The following is a 23885-nucleotide window of genomic DNA, read 5'->3' as shown; positions in this document are numbered from 1 at the left end:
CATGCCGCTTTAAATGAAAGTCATCCCACCATTCGTTTCCTACTGTACAGCCAAGATCTTGACTACTGTCCCTAATTTGGGATTTTGATTAGGATCAGCAAATTTGGTTAAAAATATGCACGACATGATAGCTTGTCCTATCACCACTCCAGGACTAAATATTAGCTAGTGCTGAGAAGAAATTACAAAAAACATGAGAAATAAACGGATCCTCATACAAACTTTTATCCCCTATTACACCCCCTTTAAGATTTTTTTTCGACAAAACATAGCCTATGTCCTTCTAAGTCCCATCTATCTCTGTAAAAAAATCCATCAATATTAGTTTAGCTGTTTAGCGTGTAAACGTATAGACAAACACTTTTCCACAATAGGTTCGTTCGTTCGTTTCAGCCAAATGACGTCCACTGCTGGACAAAGGCCTCCCCCAAGGATTTCCATAACAACCGGTCCTGCGCTGCCCGCATCCAGGTTCTTCCCGCGATCTTCACTAGATCGTCAGTTCTAGAGAGAACTCCGAACTCTTATGTTCTTCTGATTAATTTCGTTGCGGGTCCAATGACAGTTTAACTTTCGCCCGGGACAAACTTGACCTTCATTGGTTGGGTTTTTATGGCGGACAAGCTGTAGATCCTGGCTACACAGGAGTTGCAGCGGTGGAAACGAGAGGTGGGAATAGTCCCTTTGGTTACCAGCTGACCCAGCAAACGTTGTATGAGAGGGTCGCCCTTATCACCTACAATGTTATTCCTTCATGATGCGGGCTGCGTTCACTTTCATCTGACCACAGAACGAATCCAAAGGCAAATCCTTCATCCTTAAATTCCTTAGTAATTCATCCATCCTCATTCCATACAGTATGGCGACATTGAGAAAAGTATTTGGAAGGGGACTTCCGTACTTCGATGAAAGTAGAAGTAAACTGATCGTTATAGTAAGATCTAGTACCTAGATGGACCTATGAACCATAAGAACACTGAAAAAAATGTTTCGTTACTATTTACAAAATGTTTGCTACTGCTTACTTACGAACTGAATGTTAAACCTATAACCAAACCAAGTTTAGCTTACTATAAAATAGTTTGTTTAATTTACACAACATTTTATTCCTTTTAAAATTAGTAGTTAATTTTAACCTCCAGTTTGCGAGTTTTTTTGTGTAATCAGTAATGAAACCAGCTTTTTTCAGTGAAAAGTTCCTTAAATTCGCAAAATTTTCAGCTGTCCGAAAAAATGACATTTCTTCCCCATTTTTAAGGTCTCTAATGAGATAAAATCCTCATTTAAGTAAATGATAGCTTTAATTCCAACACCATGGTCCAACAAAAGAACGAGGGTAGGTATGAATATAACAAAAGCTGGAATTTTGGAGCTTTTGTGTGCGTATAATTAATCACACTTAGGTTTTTTGTTACCGTGTGATTTTTACGAAAAAATGCAGTTTAACTTGATGCTTTTGACCTGTGATTGAGTGAGATAAATCGCTTTAGGAGTTTCGTGTGTAAGTTTTTCAGTTGCTTCTAATCTTCTACTTAAATCTTATAGCCTCCCAAAATCGCCTGGTCAGCGCCGTGGGGAATGTATTTAGGCCAAATCCTACATTTGCCCTTGGTAAATTGTAGAGGGTCGTTTCTGCAGTGAAAACTAAATGAGGTGATGATAATGATGCTCTTTAAAAAGGGGTATGCAAAAATGAGGTTTAATGTGAATTACAGTCTTTCAGCGATATTTTTAAATATGTTTTGCAGTAAAAACTGAACTGATCCGAAATTCTCCTTGAAATTCTAATAATCTCAGCTTATGGAACTTTATTGCTGATCGTATTAAGTCTCCGAGGAGCACCAGCATACCATGATATTCCTATGGGTTTTTTTAATCCAACCACTACTACTGTATTAAGATTAGGTATGGGTCAATCAATATCTTACCATACCGATCAGTGTCCGTATAAGTACCTTCATCGATTTGGCGACAGATACGGATGATCTATTATTATTATTATCAGTGGAAATTGCAACATTTTTGGACTTATTTTCTTTCACCGACTGACTTCACTCAATGACTCTTTCATTGAATTTAATTTTTAGAGATACCTTTAAAATGACTACCACAACATTCTAAAACTTCAGTGTTAAAATTGAAGTAAAAAACCTCATTCTATGTACAAGGTTAAAAAATTAAAAATGTAAATGTAAGCAAGCGACAAACTACATTGTCTACTGTACCATGGTGCTATCTGGTACTCACGGTACGGGTGACCTAGATTGCGACAAATTTTGTTAATGTACCAAAAATTGAACGGTTGACAGTTTGACGCTATTAACCAATAATTACAAGGCTTTTAGTTAAAAGAACAAATAATTTTTGCATTCAAAAATTTGATTTGTAGTAGCTTCACAGCCCTAAAGTTGCGGTGGCAGCCAAAAAAAGTTGCGTTTCAAAATGCTCAAAAACCCATAATATTCTCTAGATCTGACGCTCAGCTACGTTAATAGCTCTTTTTCCGATTTAAAAAGTAGTTCAGGGACCTGATATTTAAGGAATTGCCGAGGCAGTGTCCTTTTAGGCCTTTTTGGAGAGTCAAGAAAATCATACGACTGGTCTTGGTCAGGTGAATGTAATTCTCAAACGCAATGGTGAACTTAAATTATTTTTTTACCAGTTTCAAGTGAAGAATTAAGCTACCTAACCAATTTTTTTTTCAGATTTTTGTGATGGCTAGAAATATCCCATTCGCATCATTACTTTTGGAAAACCCCTCGTAAACCAATAAATATGTTAGTCAGTTACGATAGCAAAACAGTGACAGCATAGCTTCCATACCTAAAATTTTGTTATGAAATAGTAGTATACTGCTTACCATTTTACGTACTTACTTCATACATACCTCATCAGGACAACATAGAATCATCATCATCATCTTTTTAGCTATAATGACAGGGGTGGCCAACTTGATTAGACGTAAGATGTACTGCTTACTAACAAAACCCTGGGCGATCTTAGGCCAGTAGAATTAAACACAAAAATTGATTAAATCGGTAATAATTCCTACAAAAGATTTTTTTGCTTTAATGGCTTCATTGGTTGCCCATTAAGACTCTCCTAAGTTTTCGACTTCGACGGAGTTGTGCTTAAGTGGTGGGGGCCCCCGAAAGCGGCGTTTTTTCGGTTTTCCGGTTATACCGCGTAAAGGACTTACCCTATCGAAAAGTGGTCTTCATAACGGTTAAAGGGCACTTAATCCTGCATTGAATAAGACCAAATTCATATGTTTTGGACAAACCGTTCTCGCGCTAAAGTTCGGCAAAGTAGAAAATATACGTATAATTAATGACCCTCTCCACGTCCAATGGCTTGTTACCCACATGCTTCCAAGCCTTGTAAAGGGTCGCCTTAACCAGTGTAACCCTAACAAGGCTCACGAGTTTGATTCGCTTATCCTTGTTCGTCCCAGCCGTTCCTTAACTGCGGTTGCTGCACCTCTTCCTGACACTCTCCTGAACGACTCTGTGTTACCTAATGTGGCTGCCTCTCTTCCTTGTACCCTCCTGTACGATTGCATTGCTTAGCTATATGCCTGGTCCAAGGTTCGACGCCACAAAATCAACTTTGTACGCGTGAAAATAGTTTAAATACTATTTTCCGTGCTTGCAACATTTTTCTTTACTGCTTCGCCTCTATTAGTCGTAGAGTGATTGTATATATCCTATAGCCTTCCTCAATGTATGAGCTATTCAACACAAAAATAATGATTTCAATCAAACTAGTAATTCTTAAGATTAGCGCGTTCAAACAAACAAACAAAAAACTCTTCAGCGTTTTAATATGAACTTGTTGTTGTTGATTTTTGGCGTCGAACCTTAGACCAGGCATACGGCTAGGCAACGTAGTCATGCAGGAGGATACAAGGAAGAGGGGCAGCTACAGTAGGTAACACAGAGTCGTTCAGGTGAGTGCCAGGAAGAGGTGCAGCAACCGCAGTTAAGGAACGGCTGGGACGAACAAGGATAGGCGCATCAAGCTCGTAAGCCTTGATAGGGTTACACTGGTTGAGGTGGCCCTTTTCAAGACTTGGAAGCCTGTGGGTAACAAACCATTGGACGTGGAGAGGGTCATTAATTATGGGTTACCTACGTGAGTGCGACAAACGTTACATCGAATTTTGTTTATTCGAAAACCTTTCTGCGAAGTTACTATACTGCGACACCTTGTTATATCGATGCCTTGTTACTGCGATGTTACGTTACATCGAAAAACTTTACTGCGAACGACTTTATAGTCGTATTTTATAATTTATTTATATTTATGTTTCTATTCTTATGTTATTTAATCAAGGATGTAACTGTTAAATGTATGTAATAAGTAAATAAAATTTAATGTATTTATAATCTTATTTCATCTATAATTTTGTACCGTCCACTTTATTCTATGTATGTATGTATGTAATTTCATTTTTTTTATTTATCTGCTAAGTCAAATAAAGAAGGCTTCGCAGTAAAATCGTTCGCAGTAAAGTTTTTCGATGTAACGTAACATCGCAGTAACAAGGCATCGATATAACAAGGCGTCGCAGTATAATAACTTCGCAGAAAGGTTTTCGAAGAAACAAAATTCGATGTTACGTTTGTCGCACTCACGTAGGTAACCCATTAATTATACGTATATTTTCTGCTTTGCCGAACTTTAGCGCGAGAACGGTTTGTCCAAAACATATGAATTTGGTCTTATTCAATGCAGGATTAAGTGCCCTTCAACCGTCATGAAGACCACTTTTTGATAGGGTAAGTCCTTTACGCGGTATAACCGGAAAACCGAAAAAATGCCTCTTTCGGGGGCCCCCACCACTTAAGCACAACTCCGTCGAAGTCGAAAACTTAGGAGAATCTTAATGGGCAACCAATGAAGCCATTAAAACAATAAAATCTTTTGTAGGAATTATTTCCGATTTAAAAGCTTATTCTACTGGACTATCTACCACTTACATAATTCTTGAAATCTTAGACGAAACGGCATAGTTTAGTACACAATCATGTAGTATTTTTTGCCTTGCCACGATCGACTGGACTAATAGTCTGCTATAGGATATCCACTGCTGACCTGCTGACGTAGGCCTTCCTAAACACCATAAACCGCTGGTATTAAAACCGTCTCTATTTCAATCAATGCTATTTTTATTACTTAAGTATTTCATAGTCAAAAAATGTGCGTCGGCCGGGAATCGAACCCGGATCAACTGCTTGGAAGGCAACTATGCTGATCATTACACCACCAACGCACCTGCTTGCTGGTTGATAAGTTTCACAATAAAGAAATCATACGTTCATTCTAAAATTAATTAAATTATGTATTTACACAGTTGGTTCTTATTTATATGACTTCATTAACAAAAAAAAATACTACGAAAAGGTTTTTACTTTGTTTTATTTAGGTAAGTGCGTTGGTGGTGTAATGGTCAGCATAGTTGCCTTCCAAGCAGTTGATCCGGGTTCGATTCCCGGCCGACGCACGTTTTTTATTGCTTTCAGATTAGTTGTCACTTAAATTAATTAAATGAAAAATAACTACTTCTACAAATTATGTCATCTAGCTAAAAAATACTATCAATTGACTTTTTTTTTTATGGCTCGCGCGGCTTACGCATTTGCCAATATCAAGTTTTTTTTTTACCCCCCCATAAAACGAGGAAACTATCAATTGACTTATAATACCTACAATGCCACAGAATCAACAAATTAGTAGGTACTTTATGCTAAAATCTACCATTGAGTTAAAACAACATCATTCTATGGAATAAATTCATTAAAAAATGCAAACCTTTCAATACTGGCTATACACAAAAGAAGAAATTCGAAATTGAAAAATTTGACGCAAGCCATTACAGAAATAAAAAGAAATCGAAAATCGAGTGGGCCACGCTAGTCGCTTCGCTTTTGTTTTTTCATTTCTATTGAAAAAATTGCATATTTCTAAGGGCTTATTTTTCAATCGTCAGATAACTTTTAACTGAAGAATAAGTTTGGCACATTGACAGTTTCAGTATGGGAAATATGTCAAAATGACAAGTTTATTCTTCAGTTAAAAGATATTTGTCGATTGATAAATCGGCCCTAATTTTTTTTAATGTATTGAATAGCATAATGTATTATGAATCTATCAATAGAATAGCTGCCTGCGAAGCGCGAATGCATTTTTTATAATGTGTACTCTTTTCCTAATTTGAGAAAAACTATACCTCTTCTTCTTGTCCTAGCCTATGGTCAATGGTCCTATCCATATCCCATTGTTTGGGGTCGGCTCTCTTCATTCTGAGCAAAACTAAACCACCTTTTTTAACTAAGGATTTGTTTGTATCTCTATAATGATAAGACGACTATATTTAGTAAGCTGCAAGTTAAAAAAAATAACATAAAAGCATAATTATAAAATCATTAATTTTAATACTTACAGTTTGCGACAAAAAGTGGGGTCGAAAGGCATTTTATTGGGGTCATAGCAGCTGGCAGTATGCCATCAAAGAGTAGTATCTGCGCTGTGCTATCGTTCGGAATACCCGGCCGAATCAGCGGGTGTGGGGATCGCGTAAAGATATACGTCCGTATTCACAAACGATGCTTGCATAAGTGAAGCAGCAAGTCGAACGCACAGCGTTGAATAGAGCTCTGTGTCCACGCGCACTGTGAGACCTCACAGTACTTAATATTGGTGAATACGGGCGTTAGTACCTATACAATATCTAAGCATAGAAGTGTTTTGTTTTGGTCCATTATGAGAAGAGATTAAAGCAGTGTTTAGTTTATGCAATACACAGTAAATGTAAAACAAGTTTTTAACTTTTTATAAATAAAATTCAACCTGCCTGCCAAGCGTGGAGATTATGGCATAACCCTCCACTATAGTGGAGGAGGCTCATAGTCCAGCAGTGGACTGTAAAGGGCTGTTGATGATGATGATGATAAATAAAATAATTTATTGGCGGTCAAGGTGTAGATCCTCGCTACACAGGAGTTGCAGCGGTGGGAACGAGAGGTGGAAATAGTCCCGTAAATAAAATAATGTTGATTCCACAAAGATTGTACGCCATTTTTGCAATAGTACTTACTTCCGCAGCTAGTCCCATTGATTTGTGTAAGTAGCCATCCTTATGCCCGTTTTCACCATGAGTCCCTATTTTTATGTGACCCCTATGAAAACAAAACTCCTGTTAAGTATTTACCATAGGGGTCACTAAAAAATTAGGGATTGATGGTGAAAACGAGCATGACTGTCACAAAACAGCTTCCTAAATATTACAGTACCTACCTATTCTCTATAACGTTGTCTGAAAATATTGTATCTTTCTCACGCAAAGCGTCATCATGAATCGATCGTTAAAGCTATTTAAAGCTAATTTAACTAAAATCTTTTAAAAAGTGTGCGTCGGCCGGGAATCGAACCCGGATCAACTGCTTGGAAGGCAACTATGCTGACCATTACACCACCAACGCACTTGTTATGGTGCGACAAATTTTCGTAAAATATCGACAGAATAATTTACGAAATACCTAGTTAATTATATTTCACACCTGTGTTTTCCTCGAACATTTATCGTCTGTATTAATTAAGAACTTTAGAAACAGGCGCTTTTATCAATTTGTACAATCGACAGCATATCAAACTACCTACACAATTTTGTTACAAAATAGAACTTATTACTATGAATTAAGATGTCACACACCGTGCTTATTCTTGACTTTTATTGTACACTGTATCAAAATGTTGTATTCACATTTCACCTATAATGAATACCTACTAATAATTGGTTCTGACCAAAAATCGTTTTATTATTGGGGTAAGAAAATGTTAAAGCGCTTTCTTCAGACTTTTAAAATGAGTATCTATTAGAATATACTTTGGTCGGGTCCCGTACCCGTACCCACTTTGGTCACATACTATTTTTCACCCGTACGTTGTGGCGAAGGTCGATTTAGCGAAGTACGTTTTGGCGAAAAACATTCAAGGTGGTACGCTGGAGCGAAAGGCTACTGAAGCGAAACACTCGCGGCCGAAAAAGTACCTTCTTTTGCTGACCTAGGACAGTTTAATTTTGATTTTATTTTTGATCAATGACATTTAGTAACAATTTAATTTCATGAAAATACATGTTATTTTGTACATTGTTACCTAGGTCAGCAAAAGTACTTTTTCGGCCGCGAGTGTTTCGCTTCAGTGGCTTTTCGCTCCAGATTACCACAATGAATGTTTTTCGCCAAAACGTACTTCGCTAAATCGACCTTGGCCACAACGTACGGGTGAAAAATAGTATGTGACCAAAGTGGGTACTTGTGACTAAATACAGGGTGTTAGGTAAATGGGTATATGAGCCGACACTAGCCCATGTTAACATGGGCATATAAATGGTATGGTGAAGTCAGAAATTTCATATCATCATTTTATTTTTTTTAATTTTCATACAAAATATTTTTTATAAAATCCGATTTGTATAAAAATTAAAATGATTAAAATGAAGATATCAATTTTCTGACTTCACCATACCATTTATATGACCATGTTAACATGGGCTAGTGTCGGCTCATATACCTATTTACCTAACACCCTGTATACATAGATCTAGGTAAACAGGGCCAAGAAATCTAGACAATGTGTCAGAAAGTCTATCCTATTTCTAGAGTCCTGCATAGTTTATACACTTTTATTTTCTTATTCTACACACTACGCGCAGCTTCCAAAAAGCTTATTTTCCACACGCGTCTCGGGCACCATAATTATGTTACAATGTAGAAAATGTAGGTCTCGGCCATGAAAAGGGCGCCGCAAATTTTTCGCGACAACCCCCTTGCCTCCCCTCCCCTGCCACTAGGGGTGGGACACCGTATCCGTAGAAATAGGGATCTTCACTGCAAAAGTGTTATGGTCAGAGTTTCCCTACGTGATCGTATCAGAAAAGAGAATAGGCCGCTGTGGCTATGGATTTATAGATGTCAGCTAATAACTTCTTCAGGATGCATAAAAAACGTGCGTCGGCCGGGAATCGAACCCGGATCAACTGCTTGGAAGGCAACTATGCTGACCATTACACCACCAACGCACTTGATGTTACTTATCAAATTGTATGTAGCAATACAATATAATTCTACTTAATTTTAACACATGTGTCCTTGATTTTGCCCCATTACTCGAGCAGTTGTTTTATGTCACGAGCACGAGTATTCAATAAAAACGTTTGAAATCATCTTTAAAGGCTATTCAGTCATCAGTCTGCATTGCAAGAGCACGACCCTCTCTAAAATGCAGGCAAGACAGGCTGGGAGCCCTAACGTTTGCATAATTCTCCCTAAGTCGCATATACAGCACCCAGAAGAATGGAGCTAGTCCTATGAACCACACGGCTAGGTACATTTTGGTCTTTCAAATATCCGTATATTTTTGGGATATTTTCTCAGTTATCCGTGCATTTGTCTCCTCCCTAGCGACCTCGGGCAGGTCACCCTTGCGGTTGCGTCTGCTCCTACAGATAACTGAAAGCTACAGTCGGTGGAACGTCAGTTTCGTTGGATTAGCCTTTTGGAACCAAATCTAGTTGAAACAAAGACTTTTTTAGCCAAAACCTCAGATGAAAATGAGTCATATTGTATGCTTGATGAAATAAATCTGCAAAAGCAGAGTCTTGAATCTGAAGAGAATCTTATATTACCCCAAAACCTTGAACAAAAACCATTTCCATTTAAATAGAAAGTACTTACCTAGTAAAAAGCATACCTAGCTTGCAGAATTGCAAATCTTTAAGTAAGATAAGAGATAAGATAAATTTATTGAATAAAGACTTAGCCTAAATACAAGAAACTTAAATGGGGCTATGAAATTATTTGGTTAGTAACAATATTTTAATTAAGGTAGTATACCTAAACTAAGCAAAAATGTTTGCCTGTGTTTTAGGTATCCATACTTATTATGTAAGTTAGTGCTTATTAAACAGATATTATAAATAATTACCGCGGCGACTAGCGTAGCGAGCAGACGTGTCGACATTATTTTCAAAAATATTTCAAAAAGTGATATTCAATAACTAACCATAAAGACCCTAAAATACAGTGTAATATCCAAAAACGCCCAAATCGGAAGAGCGAAGAGGACAGAAAGCGCATCAACGACGCGCCCCGATCGCAGTACTCAGAACCCGTATTCACATTAACCGAGCGGAGCGATAAGCGGAGCGAGTTTTGTTGCAGTGCGGTATGAGTGTCAAACATTCGCCATCTAAAAATATGAATGTAAGTGGACAGACCAGTACCTCCCAGCAGGAACTACCACAGCTTAATGCTGCTGACATTGAGCGAAGAAATGTAGCACAACGTAAGAAGCGAGTACGGGATGATGACTATGAACGCCAATTCAGTGAATTTAAAATGGAAATACTGCAGGTCATCGCTGAGGCTGGAAAATCTCAGACTGAAGGTATTAATATGATACAAAAAGACATCTCATCCATCAAAAACCAACTAACAGATATTAAAACTACCACTGAACAATTAATAATCGAAAACAGAGTATTTAAAACACAAATCGAGAACCTTTCTCATACTGTGTCTGATACCCAAGAGAAAATAAAATCCCTTGAAAATGATGTGAGTGTACTTCGAAAGAATCAAGATAAGCTCTCACTTATGGAACATCCTGTAGCATCAACCTCTCAGGTAGATTTACTTGAAGAATTAGAACAGCGCCTAGAACGCAGCAAAAATTTAATAATCGCTGGAATTCCTGAACCACATGATAATAATATAGAAAACAGAAAAGTATCAGACAGAATCGAAGTAATGAAAGTTATTACCGACATATATCCTGAATGTCCGAACCCTGCAAAAATAATACGTCTAGGCAAATATAATAGGAGTAAGGATCGTGCACTGAAGGTGTGTTTCTCATCTCAAGAGGCTGCAAAAACGATATTGAAAAAGAAAACTAGCATCAAGAATTCTAATATAAAAATGTACAGTGACCAGACACCAAATCAGCGCCAAATCATGGCGCAGCTGAGGGAAGACCTGAAACAACGTACTGTAAAAGGAGAAACTGACCTAATTATAAAATACATCAAAGGACACCCCAAGATCATTAAAAAGCCGTCAAAAAACTACACAGAGGAGAAAACGCAACTTTAAACACAGGTCCTCAGAAATATGTGAGTCACAAAATATGCATAAATTATAATTCAGTAACAATTGAGAAGAAATGTCTAAAATTTTTCTATGCTAATGTAAGAAGTTTAGTCAAACCTGGAAAACTAGATGAACTAAGATGCGTGATTGAATCATTTAAGAATATAGTTCACGTTGTTGTCTTGACAGAAACATGGATAAAAAATGATGATGAGGCAAATAGATTGAAGCTGCCAAATTATACACATTATTACAACTATAGGCCAAACTCAAGAGGCGGTGGAGTGTCCATATATGTACATAACAGTATAGAACACCACGAAATAGAACAACAATATGAAGATGGAAATCATTTTCTGTGGGTCCACCTGAATACGCTTGCCTTGGATATAGGAGCTGTATACAAACAACCAGCATCAAATGTGGATGCATTTCTTAAAAACTACAGTCTTCACCTGTCTAAAAGACAACGAATCATAGCTTTTGGTGATTTCAATTTGAACCTGCTCGAACACGATAAATCTGTAAAAGAATACAATGCTCTACTGAAAGATACCAATATGCGCATATTAAACAAAATTTCTAAAGAGTACTGTACCCGCGAAACATCTACCACAAAATCAATCTTAGATCATGTGTGCTCAAATTTGAAGCAAAACACTTTCCAAATGACTGTAATTGAATCTGCACTCTCCGATCATAAGCAGATATATCTGGAGATAAACAGGACATGCCTAGATCGCAAAAAACGTGTACAGTATCCAGCAATAAACTATGCCAACCTCTATAAAACTATGGAAGAATTGCTTAATATACATCAGATTGAAGACTATGAAGAACTGGAAAATCTAATACAGCGAGCTATTTCCATTAACAAAATTATGAAGACCAAAATAACTAACCCACCCTGTAAGGAATGGATAAATAGGGATATAATAGCATCTATAAATGAGAGAAACTCTCTGTGGCAAAACATGAAGAAAACACCTGATGAGCTCGTTAAAGAAGACTTCATAAAAATGAGGAACAACGTCTCCAAGAAGATCCAGACTGCCAAGAACCAATATTTTCGTCACAAATTTGAGATTTGTCAAAAAAACCCGCGAAGAATGTGGCAATTAATCAACAGGTTATCCAGTAGTCAACCCGAAACCATCAAACCCTTTAAATTATCATCCCCATTAGGCGAAATAACAGATACAAAACTTATATGCGAGAAATTTAATTCCTTCTTCGCAACAATTGGCACAGAGTTGGCAAGTAAAATACCACAACAATTCCATACTGATTCGACTCGCGTATCAATTTCACTAACCTCTCAAAACCATGACCATCAACTCCTAAAACTAGACCCAACTAATCCTCACGAAATATCACGAATAATTAATAACCTAGATGTAAATAGTAGCTCTGGTTTAGACGGAATCACAACAAAAGTTATTAAATGTATCAAAAATATTATAGCTCCCATTATATCAAAATGTATAAATGACTGTTTCAGTTCAGGGCACTTCCCTAACTCTCTAAAGACAGCTAGGGTAACTCCTATTTTTAAATCTGGAAGTAAAATGGAGCCCAGTAACTATCGTCCTATATCCGTGCTCCCGGTAATATCAAAAATTTTCGAAAAACTACTTCATATCAGATTGAGCAAATTCTTGGCCGATATTAATTTTCTATTTAAAAAACAATACGGTTTCCGACCAAAGTCTAATACTGTATCTGCTACTGTTGACCTAGTAACTAGCATAAGACACAGCCTAGACCAAGGGAAAATAACCCTAGGAATCTTCATAGACCTAAAAAAGGCATTTGATACAGTTAGCCACCGTATACTTTTATCAAAACTGAAAGCTTTGGGCATCTCAGGCACAGCGTATCAAATGTTTGAATCATACCTTACGAACAGGAACCAGGTCGTCAAGATCGATAATGAGAAAAGCGAGCCAAAATTGATCACTTGCGGTGTTCCCCAGGGATCAATATTGGGGCCCTTACTATTCCTAATTTACGTAAATAATATACATCAGGTCGGACTCAAAGGAGACATTACCCTGTACGCTGATGATACAAGCCTATTTTATAGCGGTCACTCAATGAAAACAATAATTGATAACGCACAGTACGACCTCAATGTTCTACACAATTGGCTACAATCTAACTTGCTTACAATTAATGCTACAAAAACAAACTACATAATATTCGCCGCTAAAAATAAAAAGATTGATAACTTCAATCCTTTGTCAATTGATGGACAGGAAATTAATAGGGTAGCTAAAGAAAAATACTTGGGCCTCGTGCTAGATGAAAAACTAACATGGGAATCGCACATTGAAAAAATTCGTAGTAAAGTCTCTTCGCTAACTGGTGCAATAAAAAACATAGTTAGATGTCTACCAACATATGTTAGATACACAATCTATAATTCCCTAGTAAAACCCCACCTAGACTACCTTGTAGAAATTTGGGGCTCAGCTAACAAAACAAACATACAAAGATTACAAATATCTCAAAATAAATTCATTAAAACCTTATTTCAGTATAATTATCGAACACCTACTACAGACGTATACAAAAAATCAAAATTAATGAATTTGACCCAAATTTATAAATTTAATACATGTCACCTCATAAGAAAAATTCTAACTAAAGATATTCACTCCACTTTGACATTTACCAAAAAAATCGAGTATCATAAACGTATGACCAGGCGAGCTAACAACATCTGCTTAATAGCCCCCAGAACAGGTTACGGGAAAAAAAGTATCCTATATGAAGGAGTCCAATATTACAATAAATTGCCCAGAGATATAAAGGACGCTAAATCACCACATACCTTTAAAAAGCTTTTAAAACATCATATATTGAATGCCTAAAAATAAATTAATTCAAATATAATATATAATATACATTATATTATTTACAAATTACAAACATAAAAAAAAAAAAAAAAATAATCAAATTTAAACAATAAAAAATAATAATAATAATAATAAAATAATAATAATAATTAAAACCCGCCAATCATCATTATTAAGTTATAATTAATAAGATGAGTAAGTTAATTACAAATATGTACATAATATATTATACTAATTAATAATAATATACATAAAATACACTTATTAATACCAATTATAATATTAATAAATATAACGTCAAAAACTAACAATCATTATTTTATCATAAAATCATTATAAAATATCAAATTTGTCAAATTATTATGAAAACAGCCTATAAGCCACTCGCTCAAATGTTAAATGTGTCCTATCCCGTACAAAACATGTTTTCGAATTGTACCTATTCATGCCCGCCGCCGCGCCGCGCAGTGACTTACTGGATGGCTTGTATTTTATTTGCACCTACCTGCTTTATAAAAATAAAAAATCACTTTTAATAGAACTGCTACGCTAAATCGTTTTTGTATTGTTTATTATTATTAAGACAAATTAATGTTTCTCTGTAAGTGATTGCATTGTAATCTTTTTGAGAAATAAATATCTTTAACCACAATTACACCAAAACAATGTTGATAAAGGTAAAGGTTGACAATTTTGTTACATAAATAAAATTTTGCTGACAGAATGTTTATTTATAGTTAGCATACCTAAAGTAAGTAATTTAACTAATAACTATTAACAGGTTTTCTGTGTCATCATATGTTTTACCCTTGAGCCATTTCTGCAGTGCATATTTACATTCTTTGCTGTTCATTGGGTATATACAGAGATACTTGTTTATACTGTTGTACAAAAAGCTTCCTAGAAAACAAAAGAATTTGTGGGTATGCTGTCTGTTAAATCGCTCAGAGGGACATACGATGTCGGCGCGCCTTTTGTTGGCTTTGAGGTCGGGATTAAAGGTAGTTAGTGAGTGTTTTTTGAGGATTGTTAGTAATACGAAAAGTTGACGTACTGATAGAACGTCGCATTTCGTAAGAAGCTCTACTGTAGGGAAGCGTGTTGGTCGGAAAGTGCTTACTTTCAGAACAGCTCTTTGAGCTATTTCTAAGCGTATTAGTGTAGTTTTATGCGTGCCTCCCCAGGATGTAATACAGTAAGTAATTAATGACTGACATAGCGTGAGGTAGACAGTTTTGAGAAGAGGACCCTTAGCCACGTGTCTCAGATTTTTAAAGGCAAATATCAATTTTCTGACTCTAGATGTGAGAGCTTCGACGTGAGCTTTAAAGTTCAGGTGTTTATCAATGATTAGACCTAAGTATTTCATATTATCAGTACTATTTAAATAAGGGCATGCACATGCTTGTTGAGAATTAGTGCAGGAGTGGGCTTTAATGGAGTATAAGTTTGAGGTAGGCTGCGAGAAAGCATTGTAGGAGAATGTTATGAACTTAGTTTTATCTACATTAAGGGTTAGTAAGTTGTTTTTAAGCCACTGATTGACAGAGTCGAAACCGAGTTGAGCTTGTGCGAACGCGTCACTCCAGGTGTTTGCGCTAAACATTAAAGCTGTATCATCGGCGTATGATATTATTTTCCCTTTGTTGTCGGGAAGTGGAAGTAGGCATAGGTCATTGATATACGTGAGAAATAACAGCGGCCCCAGTATGCTACCCTGTGGAACCCCATATTCGACAATTAACTCTTCACTCACTTCATCATCTATAATTACACGTTGAGTTCTTTCCGAAAGATAATCCTTGATTAGAGTATGAGGAATTCCTCTAATACCCAGGTCGTATAATTTCTTTAGAAGCATTGGTATCGAAATTGTATCGAAAGCTTTTGCAAGATCAAGGAAGATGACTAAGCATTTATTACCTGAGTCTAGTTGCCTCGCAATGTAATTGGTGAGCTCATGTACTGCGTCATCAGTAGACCTATTCGGTCTGAAACCGAATTGAGTGTCTGCCAAAAGTTTATTTTTTTCTAAATAATTTAAGAGTCTGTTATAAATAAGCCTTTCAAGGATCTTGGAAATGGATGGCAGTAAAGCTATCGGGCGGTAGTTATTCATACAGGTTTTATCTCCACTTTTATGTATGGGTCGTATTATAGCTTTCTTTAGTACGTTGGGAAAAATTCCTTTCGACATGCATTGATTGAAAAGATGTGTGAGCGGAGGAGTAAGTTGTTTTTTGAATTGTTTAATAAAAGAGCAGGGGATTTTGTCAATTCCTGACGCACAGTCATTCTTCAGCGTCATGATAATTTGCTCAACTTCGGCCTCGTCAGTGTCAAATAGGGCAAACGAGTATAATGTTTGTAATTTGGAAGGGTTTTGCATAGAGGGAAAAAGTTGCGTGCAATTTAGTTTAGCTTTTTCAGCGAGATTTTTGCCTATATTAGTAAAGAACTTGTTTACACAATTTACGGATTGTGCAGCCGAGGCGGAATTCGTGATTAGTTGCCGAGCGGAAGATTTGGTGTTAGTAGTGTAGGTGATATTTTTGATGACTTTCCACAATTTCTTTTTGTCATGACCTGCTTTATGAATTTCGTCACGTTCATACTGACGCTTTAATTTTTTTAAAAGATTATTACAGAAATTTCTATACCTAAAATAAATTATTTTATGAGTTTCACTGTCTGGTGTTCTTGTGTATTTTTTATGAAGTTTGTCTCGATGTCTTATGCAGCGCAGAAGACCTGGAGTTATCCATGGTTTCTTAATTTTGGAACTACTGGTTGAATATACAGTCCGTGTATTTTGTACAATTATCTTTTTTAGTGAATTTATAAGATAATTGGCCGATTTATTGACGTCATCTGAACTGTAGAAAGGCGTTAAATCTAAGTTTTCAAGGTCATGGAGCGCTGATTGAGCACACATTGTTGATCGTTTTGGCATACTGTAAGATTTTTGGTAGCGCTTTTCTAAGCACAACAGCAAGGAATTGTGGTCAGTCAATGAGGAAGTTAGTACTAAAGTTTGTAGTGGGATGATACTTTTTGCTAATATATGGTCTAAGCAGTTACCCGACCTAGTGGGATGGAGATGAGTAGGTAGGAAACCTAGGTAAGCTGCAAAGGTCAGGTATTCCTGTGACCTACTTTCGATATTGCCGAGTTTGATGTCGATATTTATATCGCCCATAATGAATACATTTTTAAAGTTTGATACTTGTTGTAAAATTTGATTCAATGACTGTAGGAAATTGGTAATATTATGATATGATGGTGAACGATATATAGCTACAATTGCCGTATCTGTACCTATCTTTGCAATGAGACAATTTGCATCCACTATGTCGGGTTCCTCCACAGTGACCTTGCTCAAATTACTTTTAATGTACAGAGTTACGCCGTCGTTTTGTAAAATATTAGTTTTGTTAGTTACGTACGAATCATACCCTAGTAGCTGAGGAATTGGAGGGGAAGAGGTGAGCCAGCATTCAGTTAAGACTAACATGTCTATTTCCACATTAATTTGGCTAAGTATCGCTAACATTCCATTAAAGTTACAATTAATGCTACGAATATTCTGCATGAAAATGTTAAGACTACTTTTAATATTATTATTAGATAAATAGGACGAGCACGAATGTGGGTCACATACTATTGATTCAAATTCATAAGAAGAATCTATGTCCTTAATAAAATCAGGTGATATATTACCCATCCCTGTGCTTGTAGAACTGGTTGTGTGGCGCTCTAGGCGCCTCCATAGTCTATGGAATTCAGATATCGAGCCTCAGCAGTTTTCCGAGCGGGACATTGTTCATCTCCTGTTTTATGTTGACTCGGTTTGTTGTATCGCCGACACGTAGCGCAATTGGCAGGGTCTTGTTGCTTTGGGCATTCTTTAATTGAGTGCCCGACGTGGCTGCAGTGCCCACAGGTGGATTCAGTCTCTCGACAATATTTAGCTGAGTGCCCGTATTGTTGGCATTTGAAACACCTGGTCACAATTGTATAATCCCGTACTGGGCATGAGGTCCAATTTATGAAAACCCTTTCCTGCTGAATAATAAGTTTTCGGAGGTCAGAGGGTAGTTCAAGTATGTAGTTACAGTGACTCGCATCTTTTTTGCCGGATTTGTGGCTAAGTTTTACCTTGGCTAAGAACTCTTCTCGCTCTATATGCTGATGTTTTCCCGAAATATTTTGCTCAAATAAACATTCCAGAAGTTCCTTTTCGGGGGTATTGGCGGGCACTCCTAGTAATATAACTTTTGGCATCCGTTTTGTGGTCACTTCAATTTTCAGGCCCGAGGTTCTCAGCTGTTCTGACTGCTTGAGCTTCTCAAGGTCATCCTTACCTTCAGCGCTAATAATAACACCTCCCTCTTTGGTTTTTCTTATTCCGCGTATATGCAGTTTAAGTTCTTCGGGCTTGATTATTGTTTGAATGAGCTTTTTCGTGTCTTCGCTCGACTTATCTTTGCTAGTTGGGTAAATGGCCAAAGTGCTGGTGCTCGAAGGCCGTGCGATCGTATGTTTGGTAGTTCGTACCACGTCAGCGAAAGATAAGCTAGGTGGTTGAACTTGGGGGGCAGTACGTATGCATTCTTTCAGGTCCTGAATCTGTTCCCCAATTTGATTTGACGTCTCTTTTTGGTCCGTTAAGGTATTGATAGTCAGTTGGGCTGAGATGTATCTTTGTTTCAGACACTGGTATTGCACGGCTAACTGAGATACACCTCCCATGACATTTCTGCTATAGTTGTTGATTTTCAGTTTCTGCTCAGTGTTCATCTTTCCCTCAGCAGATATGTTGCATATCTCACTCAGGCAGTTCTCAATTGATGAAAGCCATTTTTGTATTTCCTGGGTCGATACAGTACTTTCAATGTTCGACTCAGTGGGGGGTTGGGCTACCTTAGCTTGTGGTTTATGTTGTGGTGGAGGGGGGCTGCGACTGGTCCTGGTGCTCCTACCAAAGGGACTCTCCATTCTCGTATTTAGTATTCACAATGACACTAAAACCCAGGTAAAGTATGTCAATGACTGCATGACTAACACGCGCTGACACAGATTTATGCGATGTATGCACGACACTGATTTTATTTAGTGTAAAAATAAATTAATAATTGTTTGCTGATGGCACGTCCATCTGCAACGGTGCAAAATTATAAAGTGGCAGAAGTGACAGTGGGTGGGGTACATAGCTCGTAGAGCTGAAAAATACCAAGACCCAGAAGACGTAGTTTGGGCAGGCCTCCTGCTAGGTGGGCCTCCGAGCTTTTGAATGTCTCGGGAAGTACCTGGATGAGGGTAGCGGTCGGACCGGTCGTTATGGAAATATTTGAGGATCCTTGAAAAGGAATCAACTTATTAAACGTAAACTCATTTCTACGTACGCATTAAGATCTAAGAGAGTTTTGCAGTCAGCAAGACCTCTGATTTACTATAGACGAGTCAAGCTACGTCGTAGAATCTACATGATTAATGGATTAAGATTTAGCCCAGGGTCCAGCAATGGGCGTCATTTCGCTGAAACAAACGAACTGACTTTGATTGCCTTAACACATTTTGTTTTGTAACTTTTATACAAATCCCGTATTTGAAGGTTTAATTACTTTTTAGTATTTAGGACTATTACCACCTCTCGTTCCAACCGCTGCAACTCCTGTGTAGTCAGGATCTACAGCTTGACCGCCAATAAAAACAAACTAGTGAAGGTCAAGTTTGCCCCAGGGGAAAGTACTTCTCGGTAGGTATGCTAAAAGATTTTCTTATTCAAATGGCCACAATTCACAGCAAAAACGTAGCAATTATAACAATGGTCCCCGTATTAAGGCACAGGTGTTTCGTTACGAGAGGGCCAAGTTTTTTTGGAATTGGTCTCTCGAGTGTAACTTTTAATGCTGTACTTTATCTTGACGATCTTTTTATGCTCAATTCATTTTGTTACGTAATAACGTTTTGAACTTTGGAATTAATTTGTTCCTTTGTTCTTAAATATCATTTTTTACCGGCACAGGACTGGGAAAATTATGCAGTAACGAGAACCTCATATTCTTTGAAGTCGGTTAAAAGACCAATTCCCAGCAGTGATATCTCAATGATAGTTATTAGCGAAACTATAGTTTTAAACAGGTTTAAGTAAAAATCCTTCGAATTAACTCTAACTCTTAAAAAAACTTTAAAATCTTCTGTATAACTTGATAAGCTAGAATGATGATGATGATGATGATGAATATTCAGTGCAATATATTATGAAAGTTATGAACACAATTAATTAAATACGAAATGTTTGAACAGATTTTGACAGACAAATAACTTGGGCCTGTTTGTTGATTTTCGACACAATGAAACCTAATTGAATGTGTTAGTGACGTTACTGTTTGATGGTATCGATATCGAAATACGATATCGAATACACCGGTATGCAAAACTAGTACCGCATTTTTTAAATTTCTTTTTTTATAACAAAATCTTATCAGCTTTCTTTCTGTGTTAGATTTTCAAATAGGTGAACTGTGATTCTTTTTTGATTATAATAAAATGGTTGAATCAAACTAATTTTTAGTAATAAAAGATTCTTAAATTAGATGTAAGTCCGTGAATGTTCTTTATATTAAAATTAGGCCAATGCTTTTCTATCAAAATCGGACCACTGCGTCATTGTTTGCTTAATCTTTATCTTTACATAGTATAAAACAAATTCGCTCCCGCTGTCTGTTCGCTTAGGTCTTGAAACTACGCAACGGATTGTTAATGCCTTTTTCAGCAATCGATAGAGTTATACATTGGGAAACACAAATTCAAAACACTCGTGCAAAGCCGCGGCAGGTCGCTAGTTTTTAATAAAATATCTTTTGTTCCTTCATTATACTGATAATTGAAATTGGATTTTCGTGTTCCCAGTAAAAAGACATTTTGTTCCTTCATTGTACAGAGAGATTTAAATTGGATTTTCGTGTTCCCAGTAAATTCCCGATATACCCCTGGGAATATCGATATGCGTGTCACGTCACTACCGAATTCAAGGTGCGAAATGAACGCTTTAGAAATGTAATTATTTGGGGAGCCCGCCAATTGGAAGGAATGATTCATATTCATCCTTGAATAGCGCCTGTAATTTGTTGAATTTGCTATGGTTTTAAATATTGCCACCTTTTGCGGTTACACGATACTAATACTGCAAAGATTTTATTTAGATACCAATTTAGAACATATTAAAATTCAATACTAGACTACGATAGTCCAGCTTGCACTAAGCGTTTAACTCCTTTATAATGCAAACAGCTAGTGTCTGGAATTCACTGCCTGCTGATATTATATTTTCCGAATACGAATACGAATCCGAGCCTCTTCAAGTGGCGAGAGTGAATTGGCATTACTGGGTAGGTACAATAAATAATAATCCAGCCTGTATCTCACTTAACATCAGGTGTGATGGCAGTTTTGCTTTGTTCTGCATTAAAAAAAAATAAAGTAGCTAGAAAACCTTCATCCTCATTCTCATCTGGGAGTAAAACCCATGATTGCCTCCATTCCATAGTTGCGAAATCCTGACTCTAGTCTAACCACGCAACCATAAAATTCCCTTAATGTTCAGCCAAACCAACGCGTACACGCGATCAGCCAGCGTGCAGCGATGGCGATCAATGCATTTAAGTCTGATCGCCATCGCTGCACGCCGGCTGATCGCGTGTGATCGCGTTGGTTTGACTGAACCTTCAGTCTCTTTTTTATCGATAGCAAACATAAAGCAAAGCAAGATATAAAAACTTCACTAATACTAAATTTGAAAGAGGGACATGTGACTGGTCCCTTCAGGAACTCCAAACAAACTTTGGACAGCCGATTCTTACATACATATACCCTAACAAATTAGCTCTAGGTACAGTCGACGGCATATCAGACTATTAAACATTTTGTTTCAAAATAGAGAAATAGCGACTATTATAAAAAAAATCAAAATCAAAAATATTTATTCAGTTTAGACCACAAGTGGCACTTATGAACGTCAAAATGTAAATAATAAAAAAAGGAAAGGTAGCCCTTATAACTTTAAAAGATGTGCCTTTGAAAGAGGTGTCATTTTATAGTAATTTTCATGAGCAGTAGCTTTACAATGAGTTGTCATTGCTAGCGAAAGCGTCAATCCATGAAGTTTTTAGTTCTTGAATATAACCGCTAGGGGCGCTGTACAATATGTCATACATTGTATGTCATTTTTACGCAGTCGTTAGCGAGCACTGAAACGTGTACATTGGATTGTTAATGTTATGGAAACCTAGTAAGATTCGAAGTAATTATTTTGTCCTATGAAGCTGACTGTACCAACTGGGATGGGACAAGTAACACACGGGAATTGGGGACAAGTAAGAACTTTTCTATCCCTACGTTGTTTACTTATCAGCTTTGGAAAGTTTGGAAAAGTATGGGCGTAGTAAAGGTGTATTCACATCTTTTTAAATGGAGCGGGCAGGGCACATAGTACGCAGAACTGATGGCCGATAGGGCAGCAAGGTTCTGGAGTGGAGGCCACGTACCGGAAAACGTAGCGTGCGACGCTCACCCAATGTAGACTGACTAGGTACCTCATAAGGGTAGCAGGAAGGCGCTGGATGCAGGCCGCTATCAACCGGGTGATATGGAAATCATTGGGGGAGGCCTATGTTCAGCAGTGGACGTACTGTGGCTGTGGATATCCTGTGACTGAAATGATGATGATGTCAAGCGAAACGTGTGATATAAAGTATGATACCAGAGATCCAGAGAGAAAGAGAGAGTGAGTGAAGAAAACCAAGTCCTTTTCTAAGCAGGAGTTGCAGTGATGAAACAAGTACTTCTTCAGGCACTTCATTTTGCACTCATAACTCGATTTTTTTTGACTACGTAATTTGATTTTTATTCAACAAGCAATTTTGCATGAAAATGACGTCACAGGTTGACGTGTTTTGTTGGGAAATGACATCACAGGTTGTTCTGTTGTTTATATACAAAATCAACTTGAAATTCGTGGTGTCAACCAAATTTTCATCCATCTATCACCAGCTACAACCAAATTACCAGTAACCCTGTATACCGAGCTTCTGTTCCACCTCTAAGGAAAATTCTATTACAGAACCAGTACAACAGCACATTGTCAAAATTTTTGGTGCGAAATTGCATCTTAATACAACCACATAAAGGTGTCAGCGTTTAGCTTGTTTTGCTGCTTGTACACTGTAAATCAAGCGGGACCAATGGCGCGTCCTCGCGGGATCCATAAATTGTATAGTAGGGAATATTGCTTACATTATAAGTGGGGAAACGGAATTGAATCTTGAACTATTTATTTATGTCCCTAACCTTTTAAGTATAAAGGAATATAGACTTTAATGTTCAAAATTATAGTGAAAATTCCACATTATTATCATCAGATTATTTGATCTTCACTGGATGAGCACGAGATCCATTATAATCTACCAAAGGAATGAAGGATTTATGCCCGTTTTCCACATCAATCCCTAATTTTTAAGAAACCCCTATGATAACAAAATTCTTGTTTACCATAGGGGTCACTTAATAATTAGGGGTTGAGTGAAAATCGGGTATCGCGACAAAAATCAAAGACGGGTTGGAAATTTGGAATCCCTATGAGACGGGTATGAATATAGGAGAGCCAAACAAGAAGGGCCAAACATTTCGCATTATAATATCAACGTGAAGACTGAGTGAAATTATTCTACTTTACCGTTACGAAGAATTTTTCATTATTACAATGTTTTCAGTAAAATGTTAAGAGAAAAAGTTTACATTCTAATATACAGGGTTTTAGGTAAATGAGTTTATAATAATAATGAGTTATCTAGCCCATGTTAACTAG

General features: G+C 37.1%; 1 long non-coding RNA gene and 4 other non-coding genes across 5 annotated transcripts in view; 1 reads left to right on the top strand and 4 right to left on the bottom strand.

Moving 5' to 3' along the window:
• LOC135083501 (uncharacterized) overlaps positions 1-23885 on the bottom strand; it is a 236378-nt gene that overhangs the window by 201234 nt on the left and 11259 nt on the right. The window lies entirely within an intron of this gene.
• Positions 5204-5275, bottom strand: Trnag-ucc (transfer RNA glycine (anticodon UCC)). The gene has a single exon. It is a non-coding gene; the product is annotated as a tRNA-Gly (tRNA).
• Positions 5435-5506, top strand: Trnag-ucc (transfer RNA glycine (anticodon UCC)). The gene has a single exon. It is a non-coding gene; the product is annotated as a tRNA-Gly (tRNA).
• On the bottom strand, positions 7413-7484 carry Trnag-ucc (transfer RNA glycine (anticodon UCC)). Its single transcript has one exon. It is a non-coding gene; the product is annotated as a tRNA-Gly (tRNA).
• Positions 9014-9085, bottom strand: Trnag-ucc (transfer RNA glycine (anticodon UCC)). Its single transcript has one exon. It is a non-coding gene; the product is annotated as a tRNA-Gly (tRNA).

The sequence above is a fragment of the Ostrinia nubilalis genome, chromosome 23 (genome assembly GCF_963855985.1).
Source record: "Ostrinia nubilalis chromosome 23, ilOstNubi1.1, whole genome shotgun sequence".
Taxonomy (NCBI): Eukaryota; Metazoa; Arthropoda; class Insecta; order Lepidoptera; family Crambidae; genus Ostrinia; species Ostrinia nubilalis.
Note: the sequence above shows the minus strand (reverse complement) of the source record. Positions and strands in the feature narration are given on the sequence as shown.